The sequence below is a fragment of the Carassius auratus genome, unplaced genomic scaffold, assembly GCF_003368295.1.
Source record: "Carassius auratus strain Wakin unplaced genomic scaffold, ASM336829v1 scaf_tig00022021, whole genome shotgun sequence".
Lineage (NCBI taxonomy): Eukaryota > Metazoa > Chordata > Actinopteri > Cypriniformes > Cyprinidae > Carassius > Carassius auratus.
The window spans coordinates 3,509-26,844 of NW_020525153.1; the positions used below are offsets into that span (position 1 = coordinate 3,509).

The 23,336-nt window shown below is 37.3% G+C and overlaps 1 pseudogene; it reads left to right on the top strand.

Annotated features, from left to right (window-relative positions):
* The first annotated feature begins 243 nt into the window (after window positions 1–243).
* On the top strand, window positions 244–23,333 carry LOC113077236 (clathrin heavy chain 1-like; annotated as a pseudogene).
* Window positions 23,334–23,336: the final 3 nt, after the last annotated feature.

A 23,336-nucleotide genomic window follows, 5' to 3' on the forward strand; every position in this document is an offset into this window, starting at 1 on the left:
AACTGACGTCAATTCACGAGGACGAATGATGTGGCAAAAAGCAAAGGGCGATTCGCAAAGAACTAGTACCCTCAGCCTTTACGCTCAAGCTGATGTTGTTATTTTCTCCCATATTCAAATATACTTATAACACATTTGCAATATATTTATAGCCATGTTGCATCTAGCTAGTGAAAGTTTGTTGTCAAACGAACTAAAATCCCTCTTCCACACAGTACCCGTATCCCTCCGCCTCCAATGATGTGTACGTCTCTTTCCGGTGCATTTCTCCACCGGACTGGTTCCGCCGCCATTGTAGCTTTCTAGAGTTCCTCGCAGCGGCGGTTGACATTCTGGAGTTGAAGCGCCTCATTTACATTCAGCGGGCGGCTAGAGTAAGCTAACATTCCCGGTTCATCTGCCCCCCTCCCCCCAGAAAAACACAAGACCACCTCCATTCATTCCCGGCTCTGGAGTAGTTTAGGTTGGGCAGAAATAATAGCAGGATTTAGAGAGCAAAGCGAAGAGGAACCACCGTCGTCATGGCTCAAATCCTGCCCATCAGATTCCAGGAGCACCTGCAGGTAAGCGCTTTAAAACATCTTCAAATGAGTGTCTCCTTTATTTTTTGATGAGTTTATAGTGTGTTTTCAAAAAAGCAGTTGTAGTACCCCTTCCCCGGTGTATATGACCCCCATCAGCAGCACTAGTAGTAGTAGCAGGGGAGTTAGCTTAGCTACTGTCGGTGTTAACCAGCTGAATAATAGAGATTCTGGTTGTGTCACAAATAAAACTAAGCGAGCTGACTCCCCAGGCAGCATTTTAAAGCATAATTGTTCAAACATTTAGAGGGTTTGGTCAAGTTACACGGATTTAAAGGCAGTGTATTGAAATTATAATGTAACGTTAACTTGAAAAAGATTGATGGCTGAAAAATTTAACTGATTGTTTCGAGAATATTGAGATTTGTAGTCACAGAGCTTATCAACACTAGTCAGCTGTCTTTGCCTCAGGTTGTGTCTTTGTATTAGAAATATCAGAGGAAAATTTTGAATAAATAGTCTTTATTTCTTTAATTTAATCACTATAAATAACAGAAGGGATTCAGTTTGGTTTTATTCCCTATTCTCGATGCTATTATAATAAAACAGATTTGTGATTGAGGTGTCGAGATTACCTGCTTCAGGTAGCAGGTGTAAAATCGCCCCACCTATAGACGCATGTATGATCCCATGATGCCTCTGCAATTTTTTTATTTGCACTGAACTCATTGCTTTCACTTTCTTCTCTATTTTAGTTTGAGGCTCTCAGTTAGCTTAAAGGCTTTTAGGACTTGGTGTAACTCATTTTGGTCACCATTTAATGCATCTTGTCTTGAAAATAATCATGGACGTTTTGAGTTTTTTTTTAGTGTATTGTTGCTTGTATTGTTGTATTGTCCTTGAAACGGTTCATATTATGGCAAATATAGGTAGTGCTGAATCAGTTATCTGTTGTTAAACATCATATTTGCCCAGTGCCAGGCCTGTAAAGTGACACCTTGTCCACATCACAGCTTATTGTGGACTAAAAACATCCATTTAAACACAAGAGGATGTCAGTATTGTTGCAAACTTAGCTATTTTATTCATTCTTTATTTCAATATAATTGTAGTATCAAACTGATATCAAACAGGAATTTGTTTAGGCTGACTGATTGCAAATTTTCTTGCAAGTTACATTTAGTAAGCCAATCAGTTTTGTTATTGTTACATAAAACTAACACTATTAAAATAGTTTCTGTTGATTGATATAAAGCTGAAATAAAATAAAATGGAAAAAAATAAAGCCCTAAATCTTAATATCTTAAAATGAAAAGTAGAAGTGCTGCCTAAGAACTAAAATGACTTAATCTACAACTGAAATAAAATAAATTGAAGCTAAATATAAATATTTAAAACAGCACATGACAAAAATGTTAAACAATTGCTAAAATTTAAAAATTTAAATGGAAAAGCTAATTTTAAATGTAAATAAACTACAGTAGTCTATGAATAATACTGAAATAACATTGCAAATTAGATTAGAGTTTTATAGATTGAGAGAGTCTGCAGACTGTCTGTTATGTCTTTTTGTACTGAATGTTAAGGGTTACCGTATTATTTTTTAGGTCAGGCATGCCATATTTACTTGTATATCCTGTCAAAGTTTGTTAGATTTTGGGATACTGATCCTAGAGTAGTGCAAAAGTAAAGAGCATAAACCAAAAAGAGCATGGACCAAAAAGAGCCTGAAGCCCTCTGGTGGTATTTTAAATTAATGAAATGCAAATGTAGCACAGCACTTTTCCAGTGAAGTGCCAGGTTATGGTCAGGGTACAATAGGAATCAGTGGCATAATGCTGTAAATGGCACGTGGAAGACCGTATTATTAAGACAAAACTTGCTCATGATGTCTGATTCACATTGTAGTGCTGCTTTATTTTGGTTCTGAAACCTTTAAGGCAAAATGGATAGAATAATGAAAGGTACATTTATAAAACTGCTGTCTATAACCACCATAAGTGACTCTTGTTTCCATGTACATCATTTAGGTTTACTGTATTATAATTTACAAGATGATTTGAGTATACAAAGACAGCAGGCCTGTATTATGTTTTGCATTGGATGCTGGCTGCATGTTAGTTATGTATATTATTTAGCGGAGCAAGTTAGTTGTTTCTGAAAACCTGTAGTGCATTGATTTCATTGCAGATAACTTAAGTAAATTACTCTGGTTTTAAAAGTAACATAAGCTTGATACAGATCAAGTCAGATGATCTGCAGATGGGTTTCGTTTGTTTTATGTCATGCTGTTTAATACGTTACCTTGAGGCCCTATGAATGCATTTGATCTTTGAACTCTACCCTGCTGATCACACATGACTATCTCGTGTGGATGGAGATCCATTATACATTTTGAGCTTCTCAGTGCTGAATGAACTTGGATTTCATTGCAGAGAGCATTTTGTGCTTGTTCCTTTTTTCTTTTTCCCTTTCCTGCTCTGCTGTCCGTGCTGAACCTGCTAGGCTGGTCACTTGTCACCTATGGTCATATGGTCAGAGTTTTTAATATGTTTATTTAGCTTTCTGCACAATGGGTCCTGACTTCCTGTTATGGAGGATGGTGACATTGCAGTGCAAGCCTCAGCAAATTGTATATCCTTCCCCGAAGCCTCCTGCTATCAGGGTTTTATGCTGAGCAAGATGCCATTTTTCCCTGGACGGAGAAGGAAGAGGGTTAAATGGGCATGGGTGGTTGGAGAGAAGAATGTGCTGACAGCTTTAAAAAGTCATGAATTTAAACGATGTGCTGAATTTATCTTCACAGACCCAGAGAGGCACTTGACACTTCAAGTATTAAACGTTTCTCTCACTCGCCCAGATTTGTGGAAGCAAAGCTCAGCCATAGAAATGTGCTAAATGCATGAACACTTCAAAAGTAGTGTAGGTCAGCATAACAGAACAACCGCTCGAGTTTTAACTGGGTTAAAATAGTTATATTGTTAAAATAGGAATAGTTAACTAAAAAATGAAAATTCTGTCATCAATTACTAGGGGTGCCACGATACCATTTTTCAGATCCGATCCGATACCGAAAATTCTGAGAATGTGCCGATACGATCAGTTTTTTTTATTCAATGTAGAATTTCTATACTTCTGTGTTGACCTGATCATCATTCTTTTGAGTTAATCACAATCTACTACATATAGAAAACTTAATTTGTATGAAAAATAACAAATGAAAAAAATATGTTATCATAAACGATTACAAAAATATTATTATAAACTAGATTGGTAGATAATTAAGCAGCAAAGGATACTGTAGATTCTAGAAAAATCACAGGAGCACTATAATTTTATCATCTATTGAAATATTTTATTTACAAATAAAAGTTAATAAGTCTAAATGTAACACATTGCTCTTTGTATTGTTGTAAAATACTTTCATGAAAAAACAAGTACATATATTTATATAGAAATCTAAAAGACGTTTCTTTTAAATCTATAGCACAGTAATAAAGGCAGCAACATATCATAGATAGGACAGAAAAAGAAAGACTATTAATAATAAATCTTTGATTTAGCAGAAAATATTATAATACTGAAAGCGCCAATATAGAGCGAAACAGAGCGCTTATGCACATTTTTTGGCTGCATTTACACTGCAGGTCTTGATGCCAAATCCGATTTTCTGACTATATCCGATTTTTTTTTGACGACCTGCTTACATCATCTTTTAAAAGTGTCCTGTATCCGATTTTTGCATTTACACTATACACTGCTGAAACTACCAAACGTAGACGTTCTGACCCGGAAAAAGAAGTAAAACAGCACAAAATACAATGGATGCAGATGTAAATAAAATTATACAGTAGGGCTGCACGATATTGGGAAAAATGACATTGCAATAATGCATTTTTGCCTCATCTCTTCGCCCCAAAGACTGAAAAGACATGAAACCTCGGCATTGCTCCACTGTGTGTATTCTTCGTCCTCCATCACGCCTATAATAAGTCATGTGATCTCAGTTGGCGGTGTCCACCTGAGTTGACGTCACTTTTTTAATGACGTACGGCTCGCATTTACTGGGGAATATCCGATTTGTCTGTTTACATGGCACACGCCAATGCACGTATCCGATTCATATCCGATTTATTACCACATATGAATGAGGCCTGAATAGGATCTGAGAACATCGGAATCCATGCGGTTTTTTCCTGCTTACACGTACACCGGTCATATCCGATCTGTGCCACATGAGAGCAAAAAATCAGATTTGGGTCACTTGAACCATGCAGTGTAAATGGGGCCATAGAAAGCTGCTCGGCTCGTATTCATCTTCAGTTCTCTCTTCAAAGCTGTTCACTCAGTGTACTGTTTGAGTACATGAATTACTCCGCGATATTGGTTTATTTCGACTCGGAGGGAGTGTTGGCCATGTTAAAAAAGTTAATAAATTGTGTATAATGCTAACTGGAGACTAGGGGTGCGCGATAAATATTGTGCGATAATTAATGCACATCTCGTCAGTAAAGCCGGTTCTCTAATCACCGGTAAATTCCATCAGGTGTGTGATTTCACATAGAGCAGCTGTTACTACACAGAGCTGTTGTTAACTGACTAATCCACGTTCATTATCAGCATTTAATTGTGCAGCTAGTCAGTCACAACATCTCTGTGTATAACAGCGGTTCTATGTGAAATCACACACCTGATGGAGTTTACCGCTGATTAGAGAACCGGCTTTACTGACAAGATGCGCATTAATTATCAGACGATATTTATCGTGCACCCCTACTGGAGACGCGAACCGGTTCAAAAATTCAGTCCTATTTGGTGAACTGGTTCACTAAAATCAAACGATTCATTCACGAACCAGACATCGCTAGTACAAAGGGAAGAGATCTTGATTCGTAGTCTATTAAATCTGTGAGTTAGTTTAATTTGCCTTTTCTTTGAACAGTTTTAAACCTCCGTTACTGTGCGCTCTTAAAGAGAGTCTCATTGTTTTGACTGTAGTAACTGAACGCGACACGCTGTTTGAATACTAAATGGAGGATGACAAACTGCTGCAGTGGAGAGAAGAGTTTGTCAACTTGAATTTAATCACTTCATTATTAATCTGTACCTCACATTGAACTATGAAACAGCTTCAGAACACTTGAAATATGTTCTTGAAAATGTTTTGGTGCTTTATAATGTTTTTGTGCCTTCCGTGTGGCTCAACAATAACACAGAATAGTATGCGCACAATATCAGATTTGGATCGGTCTCGTCTGTCCGATACCTGATCCGCAGAAAATGCCAGGGTCTGTATCGGCTCCGATCCTGGCATTTTCCGAGTATGGGATCGATGCATCCCTATTAATTACTCACCCTCATGTCGTTCAAAACCCATAACCCAAAACCCTTTGTTCATCTTCGGAACACAAATTAAGATATTTTTCATGAAATCCGAGAGCGTTCTGACCCTGTCACATGGACTATCTTAACAATGCTCTTGTTACTTTTCTGGGCAGGTGATAGTCAGTGAAAGTGCCAGCAGGGGGAATGTTTAATGTTTAATGGTAGCATGTACTGTGAGTGTTGTGAAGCAATATGCTAATGCTGGTTCAGCTAATGGTTGCCTTTCATTTCTTCATCTGTTGTTTATGCCATCATCTCTTGTATGTTGCCTGTAGTTTGCTTACTCACTGGTGAAGTTCACAGCACTGATCTTTATCTAACCACTGTAAAATAAACAGTCTAAAATGGGAAGTCAAATACACAGCAGACAGAGGAGAGATTGTCAGTGCTTGATCTGCTTGATTATTACTGTTTGCTTGCTACAGTGTCTGGTTGTAAGAATTTCTTCACAAAACAAAAATGTTATAATTATATCATTAAAAAAAATCATACAACTCATTGAATTGGACAAGATCAAAGAATACAATATCAATGAACACACACACACACATACATATATATCCCAGGGAACACATGTTAGGAAAAATTGTTAGCCTTAATGCAATGTAAGTCGCTTTGGATAAAAGCGTCTGCTAAATGCATACATTTAATTTTAATTTATATATATTTATACACACAATGAACTGATATCACATCCTCCTTGCACAGACCAGAGATGTCCACAGAAATCCAGGAAGAAACTGGCCCGCTCTTTTCGAGTTGATGTTTCTCAAGCCACACAGGCTCTCTGTTGGGAAAGAGGGTTTGTTTCTGGGCATGTCTGAGACGACACTGAAGCAAGCAGCAGTTACATGCTGTGGATGAATCACGCTTGGCCTAAGGCTGATGCTGCTACGGCAGTGAGAGCTTTTTCCCTTATACTTGTTTCAGTGTCTCTCTGTACCTTGTGAGAGCTAACAGGGGCAGGGTTTCCCTTCAGCCAATCGGAATGGCCTGCTCGGCAGTGATGTCATCATGTGTGATGTCATCTATGAGATGCAGTAATAAAGGTCACAGAAATGTGTATGAGCAGGTTACTCTTCTCTCAGTAACAATGTTTTTTTTTTTTATGATTTTGTTATTTGTGTTCTGATTTCTCATTTTATATTTCTGTGAATAATTTATCCTGTCTGTGTGAATACAAACTCAGAATTGGCCCAATTTCATTTTTTTTTTAATTTCCTCTTATTTCACAATTGTCTGTTAGTAGCTAGTGATGATGTGGCTTTCTGTGCAGCAGGAAAAAAGGAATGTGGGTGTGGCTTCGGGTGTGCCGACGTCCGCTCCCCATTGAGAAAGGTGCTGCTGATTCCGTTGAGTTCTTCCTAGAAAAGTTGCTTCCTGTTCCTTCCTGGTCTTTGATTAGACCTAAGAGCTAAGACCTAACCAGCATTGAAATACTTTGGGTGTTCACTGTCTAATATTTGTAGTCTCTTAGTTTAGTAATTAGCAAATTAATGTAATAAAAAAAAGTCCTTGCCACCCTTCTCAATAATTAGTCAGCAATGTTTGTTATTTAACCTACAACCTCTATTTCAAAAATGGTAATAATTTACTAACCTTCCCGTCATCTCAAACCTGAATGCAATTCATTCTTCTGTAGAACACAAAAGCAGAAGTTCAGACGTGGTTTCACACAGTTTTCTTCCATACAATAAAAGTGTGTGGGGAACATGGGCTGTCAAATGCAAAAAAAATAAATAAAAATACTAAAACTATCAAAAGTGTAGTCCAAACGTTTTCCGAAGATGTGTTTTTGTAGTTTCACAATTTCACAATTATAATGGCATCTGACTAATTTGTCTCTTATATTCTTCCTTGTACTATCAAGTCAGGTTTAAGTCAGCTTTGCTCTTTGAGACCAAAATGCAATGCAAAAACATTTGTAAAGTGGAGTTGGCTTGGCTGCATAGCTTGGAACTCCTTGGCAACTAACTGCTGAACACTGACTGCTGAATGTCACAGTGGACTCTCCCCCTGTCCAGCATTATTTAGTGCTGTAAGTGCTGTTATATAAGTCCAAGACTTCTCATCCCTGCAGCTGTCAGCTCTGATCTCTGTAATTCGTATTGTGCGGTTGCTGGCAGACTGTGCATTGGAATCGTGATTGGTTATATGTCAGTGTTGCTAACCTGACTGCCGCCTCTGGTATTTGAGATCTGTCTGGTGACTGGGTTTTGGCTGCTCTCATCAGAAATAAAGCTACAACTTCACCCTTTTAGCCATCTGACTTGGTATTAAAAGAGTCGATACAGAAGCAGCTGTCAGTTTAGTTGAAAATGCCTGAAGTCAAGATGTCTCCTACACTAAATCCTCCTCCTCTGCTCCTCTCTGAACCCCTTTCAAATATAAGTTTCTTTGCAGATTTGATGTCACTGCATTTTTATCTACATGTGATGCTTAGTCATATGGTGTGAATCATAGAATTGGAATTAAACTAATTTACTGTATGAAGATCAGCATTTATTAATGTGCAAATCACTGTTTTCCTGTGTGGAAGTGCAGATCTTATTCTCAGTCTCAGGGTCAGTATTTCCGACTGAGTCTTTGGTGACTCAGACTTCTAAGGCAGCTGGTGTGGTGCTGCTGAGATGGCATCCCACTGGCTTTTATTTTTGTCTATAATTGACCGATATCTATTTGTGGTGGTCAGTATTGATATAGTGACGAGCCATCACAAATAACTCAATGTATAGCAAACACTGGACACTGCTATAAGTCAAATGGTCACAGTGATAACAAAAATAAAGATTGCACATATATTGCACTGCCTGCTGCTCCTAACTGCCTAAGAGTCCGGTGGCCACGAGCAATGACATCATGGAGTATATTGTTGGACCTACACACACATTTCATGAGTAAAGTTAATGCGCACGTTATAATCAGCCCAGAGGTTTCATCTGAAACATGTTTCTACTTTCACATGCAAAAGACTTACATATTCACTTACATCACTTACAGTATGAATATAACTTCTCATGACACCGAAACTACATGTTTTGCCCTGCCATTAGCTGAAGCTGTGTGTGAACAAGCCACTGCTGCAGAGTGTAAGCTGCTCCATCTCACGCAGCCTCAGAGGGAGCTCCGCAAAAACAAAACACAGGCCGGCGACACACTGGATGCATGGCGCAAGCGTCTCAGCTGCGTGGCGTGTCCGTTTTTGAAGTATAGATATTGTTGTCATGAAGACAAGAGCCTGGTCAAAATGCCAAAAAGAAAGAGAACCATCGGAAAATAGGCATGTGTTATTAAAAAAGACATTAATACATGACATCAACATGCATTTACCATTCTTACAATCACTGCCAGAATGTCCAGAATTGGGTTTTACTATTTTTCTTCAACAGTTCAGTTCAATAGAGTATTTTAAAATCAGTGACTTTTAAATCAGTATTGACTGAAAATATCTAAATAGATACATATTAATGATTGCTAGTTGTCTGTGATCCTGGAACAAAGTTCTCAGTACACCGTCTTGTTTAAAAATGAAGTCTTTCTTGTATCTGTTCTTTTTGTGTCCCTGAGATAAATTCCTTCAAGGCCTTTTCAGACAGCAAAGTTACATGCTTGGCTCACTTCGGTCAAGAAAGAGAGGTTTTGCTGGTTCCGTGGCTTTTTTTTTTTTTTTTTTTAAATTACTGTTATTGAAATGCTGATCTTATTGTAACAGACACTGCTACTGCTTAAACTTTATGATAACAAAAGCAAGTTTAAATTGGAACAGTTCTTTGCTTTTACTGTTTGGTCTGGTTGTATCCCTTGTAAATTATGCCTCAGATCCATTTTAACCTGTAGTGTGGAACACATAGTCATTGATTTTTCTTAAGATCAATTCTTAGAAAGGTTCACAGCGTCAAAGAGAAACCTGATATCATTTAGGAAGCATTACCCCTTTGAAGTTTTAAGATTTAGATTTAAGATTTTTGAAGATTGAAATGACATTGGTCTATAATACATTGATTAAAATTAAAGCAAATCAAACTTTTCTCTTTTTCCTAGCTCCAAAATTTGGGGATCAACCCATCCAACATCGGGTTCAGCACCCTAACAATGGAGTCTGATAAGTTCATCTGTATCCGGGAGAAGGTTGGAGAACAGGCACAGGTGGTGATCATCGACATGGCAGACCCAAACACTCCCATCCGCAGGCCCATCTCTGCAGATAGTGCCATCATGAACCCTGCGAGCAAAGTCATCGCACTTAAAGGTAGGTTATATAAATTAATAGTTCCAGGGATACTCATATTAACCTAATTGTAATGAATACTGAATTTTTAGCTGAACTGAATTATAGAACTGATCCAATCCATTGTCGTTTAAACTAGAAATTAAGTGTGTTTTCTTAACTTCATTCAATCACACAGAGTTCCTTTTTAGTTTAAATTATACTAGACCTATTTCTGTAGCATATGTTTTTTTGCATTATCCTCATTTTAGGCTACATCTTAGCTTACAGTAACATGATATGTGTTTTGTATTTTCTGTTATGCAGCCATAATTGCTTTGTCTTTTTGTTTTGTTTCCTTTTTTGTTGCTGCTTTCTCATGTGTATGCAGACGGTGAGTTAACATTTTGGTACAATGATTTGTGAAAGTTATAATCCTGTTTCTAAAATGAACATTATGTACAGTTGTTTGGCCTCATTGCTTAACCTTGTGTTGGTGTTTCTAGAGCCTCCACTTCAAGCCAGAATATTTTATAAATTATACCTTAGGCTACACATTGTTCCAGCCATTTTGGCAAATAATTATTTATAAATTGATGACATGAGCATGAAAAAAAATTCTGATCTTGATTCTAGTGAATGTGTTATGAGAACAATGACAGTTTAAAAATCATCAGTATTGCTGTTGTAAATATAGGAGAGGTGTGCCTCAAGGTTCGGACTTAGGCCCCATACAAATCAAGGGCAAAGTAGGCAATGTAAAGCAAACATGTCCTGGCATCCCTCTATTATTGTTTACATAGATTAAGATTGTTTAGCCAACAATGTACCACATAATTAACCCACTTTGGCTAAACAGGATTTAACTTTCACAAAATTCATAATTGAATGTTCACATCATGTTGATGTGAACCCCTCTTTCTGGGGTTTGAAATATTGTTGGCCATACATTTGCTTTTCTTCTTGTTTAATTGTAATTGTTATAATTTTTAAATTCTTACCATATTGAGTCATTTTCCCCATCCTCACTATGTAATCTTAACATCAAGCATCTCCATATAAATTTCAAGTCCGTGTGAATGTACCCGGGTAAAGGTATCCTCGTAGATTTATGATTCTTGTGGTAGTTCATAGTCCATTAGGTTTTTTTATCACTATGCAGCTTGTGTTTAGATAGCAACTCTGTAACTAATGCTGTGTCAGTGTCTTAGTTGATGTTGGAATTAATATGCTTTTACAATAAACTCAATGCCTGTGTAGAGTTGAAAGATTTGTCATGCTTTATAGAAGGCTCTAGTATAGATAGTAATCTCTCCAATTCTTAGCTTGTTATTAATTGTAGTTGTTATGTTAAATGGTGTTATTTGGTGGCAGGGCACCAGACTGTGCCTAGAAGAGTCAAAATTTCCAACCAAAAATGATTTAAAAACTTGCATGTGATGCCTTTTTTCATGATTGTTTTGCATTCATTATTTGTTAATGTCATAAACTGAGATGATGCACATCAACTTTTTAGTTGAAAAACAGTCCTCATCACTGCTGACCACACCTGAAAAAGCAGCTCCAATTGTGGCGACATAAAAGAGATTGAAAATGATGGTGATGTGTGAAGTAAAAGTGCAGAAAAACGGTGTATATTTTATATTGGATAAGTTGAAAAAACTACAACAGGTAAAGCTTCCAACTGTGTGGACATTAGCAATATCGTAACAATTTTCGTTTATAATCGATACTAATATGGCTTCTTGTTATCAAGATCTTTAGTCTATATGCCGCGTTTTGTTAATGCGTGAACTTCATATTATTTGTAGCGCACTTGCTGTCCAGTCTCAGTTCAAGAAGCACATGAACCCATCATTCTTTCTCTTTATTGCAGTAGTACGAAATAAACTTCAAAAGGTGCTGTATGTATATTATAAGATAGCCTACAGTAAAACTTACTGAAATGTCTCATGCAATCGCTTATTCAGTTCAAACTGCAGAAAACTTGTAAAGCATGTAAACACTGACACATAACATTAGTTAACCTCAGAATAACCATTCGGTGTCCATAAGCTCATTAGTCGGCTGGATAAGATAACTATAAAGAGGAGCGTATTGCTGAATATATGGGCAATATGGAATATTCTTATTTTTACTTAACTTGTCTAAATGATAAGAGTATAATAGCATGGAGCTAAAAATAAAATTCAACACCTCCTATATAACTACATGCTACTAATGAAGAAAAATAGACTGGATGTGTGCAGGACATATGACAGCATTTTTAGGATGCATTGAGAAGGAGCAAATATAAACTCAAAGTCTAAGTGATGCTAACAGTTGTGGTCCATGGTATTGGCACAGATTCTGTATAATAAACAATTCTTTGTGACTGTATATATGTCTCAAGTTGGAAAGATTTTTTTTTTTTAGTCTGGTGTCCTGGGTGGCAATGAATTATAAATCAGATTTTCTGATTGAACAAACTTTATTTGTAACCTCAAACCAGTTTGCTTTGCTTTTTCCATAGAGAAAAATGAGCAGCGAATGGCTTGTATTGGAGTGCCAGAACGGTCACTGTCGCGGTTTAAAATTAGATTAGCTTTTAATCGATTGCTTGATTGTGACAATATCCTGTATGAACCCGCACATTTACTGAGCAATATTTCAAAATGATGTAATCTTGACTTGCTCAGTCCTGCTTTTTTAGCCCTTGTTCACACTGCATATAAATGGATATGAACCAGTTAATTAAGGTCTTAAGTTGGAGCTTTGTTGGGCTGGCACTCTATATTAAGGTAGATACATTTAAGTAGGATTCTAACTCTCATTATGTTGAGAGAGCTTTGAATGTGGATTCAAATCCCTTCTATCCCTTTTTTTTTTTACTTTGCTCTGCTCTGGCTCCCACATTTGTTATATTATTTGAGTGTTAGGTTGTATGGGAATCTATCCACACAGGCCTGAAAAGTGGTTTTGTCAGGTTTCATAATCATTGAAAATAGTCATTAATGCTTCTGATAATGCATATAGACTAAATTCTGACCTCTGCAGTAATCAGCTTCACAACAGCCTGCAATCTCAGACTAGTTCTACTAAGAATTTAAAGCGTTTATTCGGCGTGAAATTAAAATGTACCCAATCTATGTTCCAAATGCATGTTATTGGTCTTAGTGTGAATGATTCATGCATGTTTATGTTTTTTTGTAACCTTGATCAAACTCAGTCTTTCTGTGAAAATTGCATACTTATCTCTGACAAATGCAGCACTTTTCTAATCATAGGCCACTTAAACCTGTTCTTTCAAGCTGGCATTCAGTTCTTCCTCCATTTTTAAGTGGAATGACCACATCTTACAATCCGATCAACAACCGACGAGTAAAACCTGTCCCTGCCCTATCCGTGTCTCTCAGATGTGTATCATAATACGGAAGAAACAATCTGTCACTACTTCCGTTTAATCTCGACTTCAGTAATGCCAGCACGGAGAAAATGACCTATAACGTTTCAGTGAACTTGACTTTTAGCCTCCACATCCTGGTCAAATGGCCTCCTCAAAAGCTGGTTCAGCTTTCAAACCAGAAACCTTTATATTATACTGCAAACATTGTCTTAATTGTAGTGATTCTCAAAGTTCAGATTAACTGGAGCCTGCAGAAAGATTAGTGTTTGTATAAATACTGGGTTGGAAGTTATTCAGGTGAGTTGCCGCCAAGATTTCCTTTCCCATAACACGCATTATTCGCAAGTCACAGTGTACACTAAGCCTCGTGCTGAGACGAAATCAGTCTCCGGTGTTTGATTTCAGTAGTCTAAATTGTTCCTTGCACAAATGATCTCTAGACCGCTTTTTGATTGCTTTGCTTCATTTGTCTTAACTGCTGAATGAGCTGTCAAGGTGGGCTTGCCTGATGCACTTCCAGCCATGACTGACAATATTTCTACCCTGATGTCTTTGTAATCTAATTAAATTGTTTTATGTGTGTAAATTTAAAACGGTTTCTACTCTTTATTTCCTCTCAGCTGCCAAAAACCCTTCAGATCTTTAACATCGAGATGAAGAGTAAGGTGAAAGCCCACACAATGACTGATGACGTGACTTTCTGGAAGTGGATCTCTCTTAACAGTCTTGCCCTGGTGACCGATAATGCAGTCTATCATTGGAGCATGGAGGGAGACTCTCAGCCGGTCAAAGTGTTTGACAGACATTCCAGCCTGGCCGGATGTCAAATCATCAACTACCGCACCGATGCCAAGCAGAAGTGGCTGCTGCTCATTGGCATTTCTGCTCAGGTGCCATAAGCATTTTAAATAATCATTCTGGATTTCTGGTCTAGAATTGTACACACTATTGCTCTTGTTCTAGACACACTTGTGCTTAAGTAGAGATCTTGTTTAGTTCATTTCTTCCTGTTCCTTTACATTTGTATTAACCGTTTCTTTATTTTAATTTGTTTTCTATAACTTATTTCCTTTATTATTAATTATATATTTATAATTAACTGTAGTAGTATAATATATCCTTATGTCTTTAACTGTCTTACTTTCAGTCAAATGAATCAAGGCTGTTTTTCCAAATCGCTTAAGTATTATGTTTCTTGTTACAGCAAAACCGAGTTGTTGGTGCCATGCAGCTATACTCCGTTGACAGGAAGGTGTCTCAGCCTATCGAGGGTCACGCTGCTGCCTTTGGCCAGTTCAAAATGGAGGGAAATGCAGAAGAATCCACACTCTTCTGTTTTGCTGTGCGAGGTCAAGCAGGAGGAAAGGTGCATTTCCAGATGGTTTTTGTCACATTTAATTGCATTAACTAGAAACATTTTATATTAAGCAAAGAGGTGTAAACTAGCAGTATTCCAAACACGGTTGTCTAAATAAGAGAGGAAGTGGTCTGGAAAGTTTTTTTTGGGGTGTTAACTACAGTTTTTGAGGAAGAGGCCATGTTGCTTGCTAGTTTTAGTTTCAGAGGTATGTTCATAATATTATTAAACTACATTATCTTTTGTTTATTTTATTATTGAGCTAATTATTGATGATGATTAATTTGTCACTTATACTTGCATTATTTTGTGTGCATTACTTCACAACATGAAATTAACAAAATCATTAATTGTTCAGCTTCACATTATTGAAGTGGGAACACCACCGACCGGCAACCAGCCATTCACCAAGAAAGCTGTGGATGTGTTCTTCCCTCCAGAAGCACAGAATGACTTCCCTGTTGCCATGCAGGTATGGGGTTTCTTGGACTGTTATCCAGTGAAAGAGACATTACTTTGTTTCTTCCTCCCTCCTTTACTGTTTGTCCGATCTTTTCAAATAAATGCTGCTCTTTTGAACTTAATTTTCATCAAAGAATCCTGAAAAAAATATTATATTAAGCCGCACAACTGTTTTTAACATTGATAACAAGAAATGTTTCTTGAGCAGCAAATCCGCATATTAGAATGATTTCTGAAGGATCATGTGACGGGAATAATGTATTCAGCTTTGATATCAGGAAGAAATTACATTATAAAATATATTCAAATAAAAAAATGTAATAGTACTGATAATTCACAATATTTCATTTTTACTGTGTGTTTTTTTTATTAAATTAATTGAGCCTTTTAAGCATAAGATAATAAAACAAACAAAATATTCCAAACACTAATGTAAATTGATCCAGATTTGAACTGACCACCAACATATTTCTTGTCACACAGATCAGCTCCAAACAGGACGTTGTATTTCTCATCACTAAATACGGTTACATTCATCTGTATGACCTGGAGACGGGCACCTGCATCTACATGAACCGAATCAGCGGAGAGACCATTTTTGTGACTGCACCCCACGAAGCCACATCTGGAATCATCGGCGTGAACAGGAAAGGACAGGTACATGCTGAAGATTAAATTCAGATTAACCCAAGTGGTAAAAATGACATGTGAATTAAACTGAGCAATGATAAAGGTGCCACAGTGTTTACAATTTCCAGGGAGATCAACCCTCAGATGGCTTACTCCCTGCATATTAAGTTGGGTTAGGAGGAGATAAATTAACTCTGTAAAAAATGACATGCTCCAGCTGTAATGAGTGGCAGTATTTCAATATTTTTAGCAGCTGTGTCACTTTGATCCTGCACGGCGGAGCTCTATATGTGTGTGTTTGGTCAGATCTCTGCTCTGTCAGAGGGAATATAAGGAGGACACAACACAAATTATTACCCCAGAGGCAGAACATTTAATACTCTCCTCTTACTGAGACATGGGAACCACCCATCCTCCCTCTGCACAGTTAATCTTTTTTAATTTCCTCTCAGCATAGCTTCAAGCATCTCTTATCCTGAAATTTCCACCTGAACTTGGAGATGAAGACCACCATAGTCAATAGAAGCATCATGATGCATATATAATTTCAAAATGGGACACATTTCTGCTGGATCTCAAGAATGTTATAAATAAACAGGTGTTCAGTAATTTAGGTGAGTTGATGTTCCTGTTCACAATGCTCCATTATTCAGCGGGTGACCGAAAGCCAATCCAACCTGTGTCACGCTGAACCTGAAGAGCATTATTACCTTAGTCAATAATACAGAACCTCTGCCTGGGTCAACCAACAATGCCATGCATAACATCCCAAAGATGAAATGCATAGTTAACACATTAATCGCTTGTAGGGTTCCGCGTGTTTGTAGCTTACGGTTGTTACTTTTGTAAAGTGTTATGTAATTGGGTTACAATAAGTTTGTCTGTTATTTTACATGTTGGTCTTAAGATCTAGTATATTATGGATAGATCTGTGTTAGAATAAATGTCATGTCTGAATATGATTTATGTAAGTTTATGTAACGGAAAAGGAATGCAGATCTCTCTTCCTGTATTTGTTTCCCTTGTGCATACTGGCATTCTCCATCTTCCTGTTCTCTGCGCCAGTCAGCACTGGTGTGTGATGAAAAGTCAGTTTCTAACCAGCTGCGTCTGCACTCGTGAGCGGAGTGACCTTCGCTGTAAATAGCTGGGGAGAATGTAAGAGGGAGACTGAGTGAGAAAAAAAAAGTGGCAGTTATCATGTGATCTTGCCGTGGGAGGCACTGACTGGTGTCTTAAACACAGGCAGAACCTTACGGCCAGTCACAGTGCGCATAGGCAGATCAACTTCTGTGACATCACACTTTGCCCTCCCTTTTTTCTTTAATCAGGCCTACTATACTACTGTAACATAACTCTCAGTAAATTAAATGTCTGGTCTGTTAGTACTTTAGGCCCTAGACAGCTCAAACGGACTGAAAAAAAAAAAAAAGATTTTTTGTAATAGTACCACTACACATTGTTTTATGCTAACCTATATAAATTACACATACAAGTTTTGTTCCTGTATTATGGCTAAATAAAATTTGGCATGATTAACAAATAATTACAATTATTAAATGTTTATTTATTATGCCAAAAAGCTGATTATTATTATTATTAATAACAAATACACTACTAATGATTAGTAATATTAATTAATTTATAAAAATGTTGATAAAGTATCTATTTGTTATTAGTTAATCTGTTTATAGTTATAGTAATATAATAATAATTATAGTAATATAATAATAATTATAGTAATATAATTAAAACGTGTTTCTGCTTTTTAACATATACATAACATAAGCAGTTCATTGCATATAAAACTGTTAAATTAATAGTTAAATTAATTTTGTTTATTATTAGTTATTGTTGTTGTCATGGTTAATACCAGTATCCAAATTATTTAGAAATTATCTTTGTACACTTTTTAATTTGAATGGTTGCATTTTTTTATTTTTATTATTATTTGAGAATGAATGGAAATTTGATTTATTTATATATTTATATATATATATATATATATATATATATATATATATATATATATATATATATATATATATATATACATACACATACACACACACACACTTTATTATTATTAATTGATAACAGACATGTGCACTGTGTAGATCCTCATCAAGAGTGACTCATTATTACTATCACCCTCTCCTCAGACCTTGGGCTTTTATTGACGTCAATGCAGCATTCTTCTCCCGTGGAGCACTGCAGCTTCTGTCTGTCTGTCTCGCACACACAAACAAACATATACACATGCACACACAAACAAACACACACACATGCACACACAAACAAACACATACTCACACGCACACACAAATGTAATCTCCTATTCACTTACCCTCTCCATTTCTTTCTCTCTCACTACCTCTTTGTGGAGTTAAGATTATAGACACAATGAGCTGCTCTATATTCTTTAGTGTCTCTGCCTCCCTCCCTTTCTGGGCAAGCTGACCCATATTGTTGGGGGTCTGATGGGTGGGTTTAAGCACAGAGTGAGATTCATCCATGCAGAATAACACCTGTGACTTTGACCAGCTGATTACAATCTAGAACAAAATGTAGCATACAAACACTTACAACATGCACTTACACCAGAGATTCAGAAAATGTACAGTGCAGTCTTGTCCACCTTGTTGCTCGCGTGCAGTCAAAATAGTCCTGGGGAAAAATGTTTAATCTTGGTTGTTTATAATAAACTGGCCTCACTTGTCTAGTCTAATCCGTGTTCACACAATTTAAGCGAGTGTTAAGCATCATAAATCTGTTTTATTGATTTGTGGATGTGAATGTTTCAACCTAGTAACTGAAGAAGCCCTTCCAGGCTTCACTATGTACTGTACCTCCAGAGAAATATTGCAGAACATTGTACTTTGATGGGCTTTTGGCGACTTCAGCTGGTGTCTCTTGGCCAAACATCGACAGTTATAATGTCAAACTTTAAGCTTCTCTCAAACAAACAAACTCTCGGCTTGTCACTAATTCCTAGAGATATTATTCGTAGCAGAGTTTTATTGGAAATAATTAAAGATACAAGATGTTTGATCAAAGCAATGACATCCTGGTTGAAAGCGGACACCTTTCACGTCTCACTGCACTCCTGCATCTGATTGTGTTACATACTACAGACAAGCTTTTGTATTAATTTTAGCTTAAGTGTGAGGAGGGCAGCTGATACAAAGTGTTACGTTTTTTCATTAAAGGTCATTGATATTATATAACCAAACACATACGCTGTGTGTGTGAGGGATTTTCCAGCTGCTTTTATGCAGGTAAAAGTGGCCTAAAAACTACCAATGGAACCTTTTGGCTCCTCCTTCGCCCTGTTGAGAAAATTAGCAAAAGATGACCTTTTAAACATTGGACCATGAGAACATTTTACTATTATTAGTAGTAGTATTAATATTAGTATCTATATTAACAAATAGATACCTTCTTAACAACAATAATAGTAATTACAATAAAAATAACAGCAACCGTAAGAGATTTAGAGGTTAATTTTTTTCTTCAGTAAAACAGTAAAGAAGAATTTTCGGTGAAATTCTGGCAGTAATTTTTTAATTTAGCCTTAGTCCTGTGTCAAATTTAACTTTTTTAGTTTTTAATTATATTTAATCAACTTGTCCAGTTTTAGTCAATTTTTCATCTACTAAATGTCTGAGCATTTTAGTTTCGTTTAAGAGAATGGAAACTTACACATTTTTATCATATTTTCGTCCTACTGTATAATGGTTATAATTATAAAAATTATTATTTTGCTCCGTTTTAATTGCAGTGATTGTTGTCGTTTGGGAAATGTATTTTTACATTCCATCAGAAGTTGTTCTTTCACCAGTAAGCTCAAATCAATAGAATATCAACTTTATATATCGGAATTTCTAACAGGATATTAATTAGAGGGTAATTAAACACCAAAGACTTTAGATATGCACTCGCCCTGTCTACATTATGAAGAGTAACAAAAACCCACGGCCACTCTCAAATATTATAACAGCGAAATTCCTACTAGTACTTCCAAATTGCATCAATGTTTCTCTTTTTAAAACAACGTCAAAAAAGACTTATTGTCGCACAGAGGTTGTAACAGTAACGTCTGTGTTTATGTCAGTGTTTTCAGATAATGGCGCCTCCGCGGAGAGAGCGTGTGTGAATGGATCACAGATTGCATAAAGCAAAAAACCGGTCAGAGAACGTATTCATTTAACAGAAAATCTCTGATTTGGGGATTTGGGCAAGTTCACGACTGTCTGTAGCACAAACTTCCTGCCACATAATAACATGTGTGGGCACATGCTCGCACTTCAGCTGACGCCATTGTTTACAATGGAGAGTGAGGACATTTCTCAATATGTTTAATTCAAAAAGCTAACATGTGTTAGAGTTGAATGCATTCTCCCCTCTTTTTCTCCATATAAAATAGAAATGTGCTCTGAAAGTTTAAATGTCTCCTTCTTTGACCTTCCTGTATGTCAGTCTGAAGGTATATTACTAATCGCAAACATAAATCACAATTTGATCACTTTTGTTTCGTAGGTGTTGTCAGTGTGTGTTGAGGAGGAGAACATCATCCAGTACATCACCAATGTGCTGCAGAATCCAGACCTGGCTTTACGGATGGCAGTCCGAAATAATCTGGCAGGAGCCGAGGAGCTGTTTGCCCGCAAGTTTAACAACCTCTTTGCCGCAGGAAACTACTCCGAGGCAGCTAAAGTTGCCGCTAATGCTCCAAAGGTGAGCAAGGCTGAATATACTTGTAAGATGGTGTTTAATAATATTATATAATTATATACCATATTAGAAATTTAATTAAATAGAATCATTTATTATAATTAATTAAAATAATTAGTGTCTTTTTTATCATAATTATATAATACTTAGCTTCACTTCCAATTATCTTCACTTCTTGTTTATCTCAGGGTATCCTGCGCACTCCTGACACCATCCGCCGGTTCCAGGGCGTCCCGGCCCAGCCCGGCCAGACATCCCCACTGCTGCAGTATTTCGGGATCCTGCTGGACCAAGGCCAGCTCAACAAGTTTGAGTCTCTGGAGCTGTGCAGACCCGTCCTTCAGCAGGGCCGCAAACAACTTCTGGAGAAATGGCTGAAGGAGGACAAGGTATGTGGAGGGAGGTCGCAGGGGAGATGGTTATCTCCACAAACACACACCCACAATAGCCTCTTCCTCTGTACGCATGAGTGTGTGTGTGTGTTTGAGCGAGAGGCTCAGGGAACAGGGTGTTCTCTTCACGTTTTCTTTTTTCTTTTCTTTTTTCACAAACAAAAAAAGAATGCATATCCATATTTTTGAGACAAAGAAGGGGTCTGTGTGAAAGACTGAGTGTGAGAACGACTGTGTTTGTGTATGAATATGTGTGTCTGTAATCGAAGATGTTTGCTTTAGATGTGATGTCATGTGTTTGTTATGTGGGGCCGAGGGTGTTTTTTTTTTTTTTTTTTTTTTTCTTCTAAAGCACAGAGGAAAGTCTTGGCTTTCATTCCTGTATGTTTTTTACAATATGCATTTATTATAATGTTTTTTTCATAATGTTCTTTCTCATAGTCTCAACAGGTGACATCTCTCGACTTGGTTTATTGATTGAACTGACATGATTTGGTTTATTAAGAGAGTTGAGGACCATGATGCTATGCTCAGTCCAGAAATACTCTGAATTAGGGCTGTGCAAAAAATCGAATGCGATTTTCATGCGCATCTCATCAGTAAAGATGGTCCTGTGATTAGAAGTATATCTCCAGCTTTTTTCCAGATTTTTGCACAGTCCTAGTTCTGAATGGAAAAAATACACACAAATCGCACTATGCCAAATAAAGTTTTCCCTTGTTTTCATTTCATCCCTTACAATTGGACCCTCCTTAATAACCATTCAAAACATTTGGGGTCAGTGCTATTATAAAAAAAAAAATATATATATATATATAATATATATATTCGTACAGAAATTACTTGTACGAAACAAAGAAAACTTTCATGTTACAAATTATTTATTTGAAATAAATGCTTTTGAACTTTCTATTCATCAAATAATCCTGTTTCCAGTGCTCCAACACAACTGCTTTTATCTTTTTGATGATGATGATAAAAAGTTATTTCAGCACTAAATCAGCATAACAGAATGATTTCTGAAGGACCATGTGACCTTTTCATTTTCACAAAAAGAACGGGCTCTTAAGAACCAAATGTCTTTGAATTCACACTCCATTCTTAAACTGTATTCAACCTTAATTGTGTATTTCTGTTGTTTCTCTTCAGCTTGAATGCTCCGAGGAGTTGGGTGACTTGGTGAAGGCTGTGGACCCCTACTCTTGCCCCTTAGTTGTCTACCTGAGGGCCAACGTACCCAACAAAGGTCATTCACTGGTTTCGCAGAAACCGGCCAGTTCCCCCAGATGTGTCCTCTATGGCCACAGTAAGGTATGATTGACTGGATCAGGTCAATTTTTAAGGTTAAAAGGCTATAAGATAGACATAATGGACACCAATAAAAAGCATACTTCATTCTGGTGTTTATAGGTGGGCTACACTCCAGGACTGGATCTTCCTGCTGGGGAGGAACGTGATGCGGATCAGTCCGCGCCATCACGCGGGTCTGGCCAGGTTTGCTCAGATGCTCGTTCAGGATGAGGAACCGCTGGCTGACATCACACAGGTCAGGAGGAGCTGAAAAGGGAGTGGGATATTGAGAAGAAAGGAATAAAAGGAGCAGAGTTTTAAATGATTTGGAGAGAAACCATGTGACCCAGAGGCCGTTTGTTAAGAACCATTTAATGAGCTCAGAAAGATGTTCACTGACAAAATGTGTTTTTCTCTCAGATCGTTGATGTGTTTATGGAGTATAACCTGGTCCAGCAGTGCACGTCTTCCTTTTGGATGCGCTGAAAAACAACCGCCCATCAGAAGGTCCACTCCAGACCCGTCTGCTGGAGATGAACCTGATGCATGCACCACAGGTACACACTACACACCGAAACGTATCTGGAAACACTTACTGTCATTGTGTTAGACTCTTTTCAAACAATATGGTCTCTTGCAGGTTGCAGATGCCATTCTAGGAAATCAGATGTTACATAACTACGATCGTGCCCACATTGCCCAGCTGTGTGAGAAGGCAGGGCTTCTGCAGAGAGCTTTAGAGCACTATACCGACCTGTACGACATCAAACGAGCTGTCGTACACACACACCTGCTCAATCCAGAGGTACACAAATAGTTCTTGATATATCATACTGAATTGAAGTCTGGCCTTTTTTTTCATTCTTTTTCACTCTGTTAATGTCTGTAGTGGCTGGTGAACTACTTCGGCTCTCTGTCAGTGGAGGACTCTCTGGAGTGTCTGAGAGCCATGCTGTCTGCTAACATCAGGCAG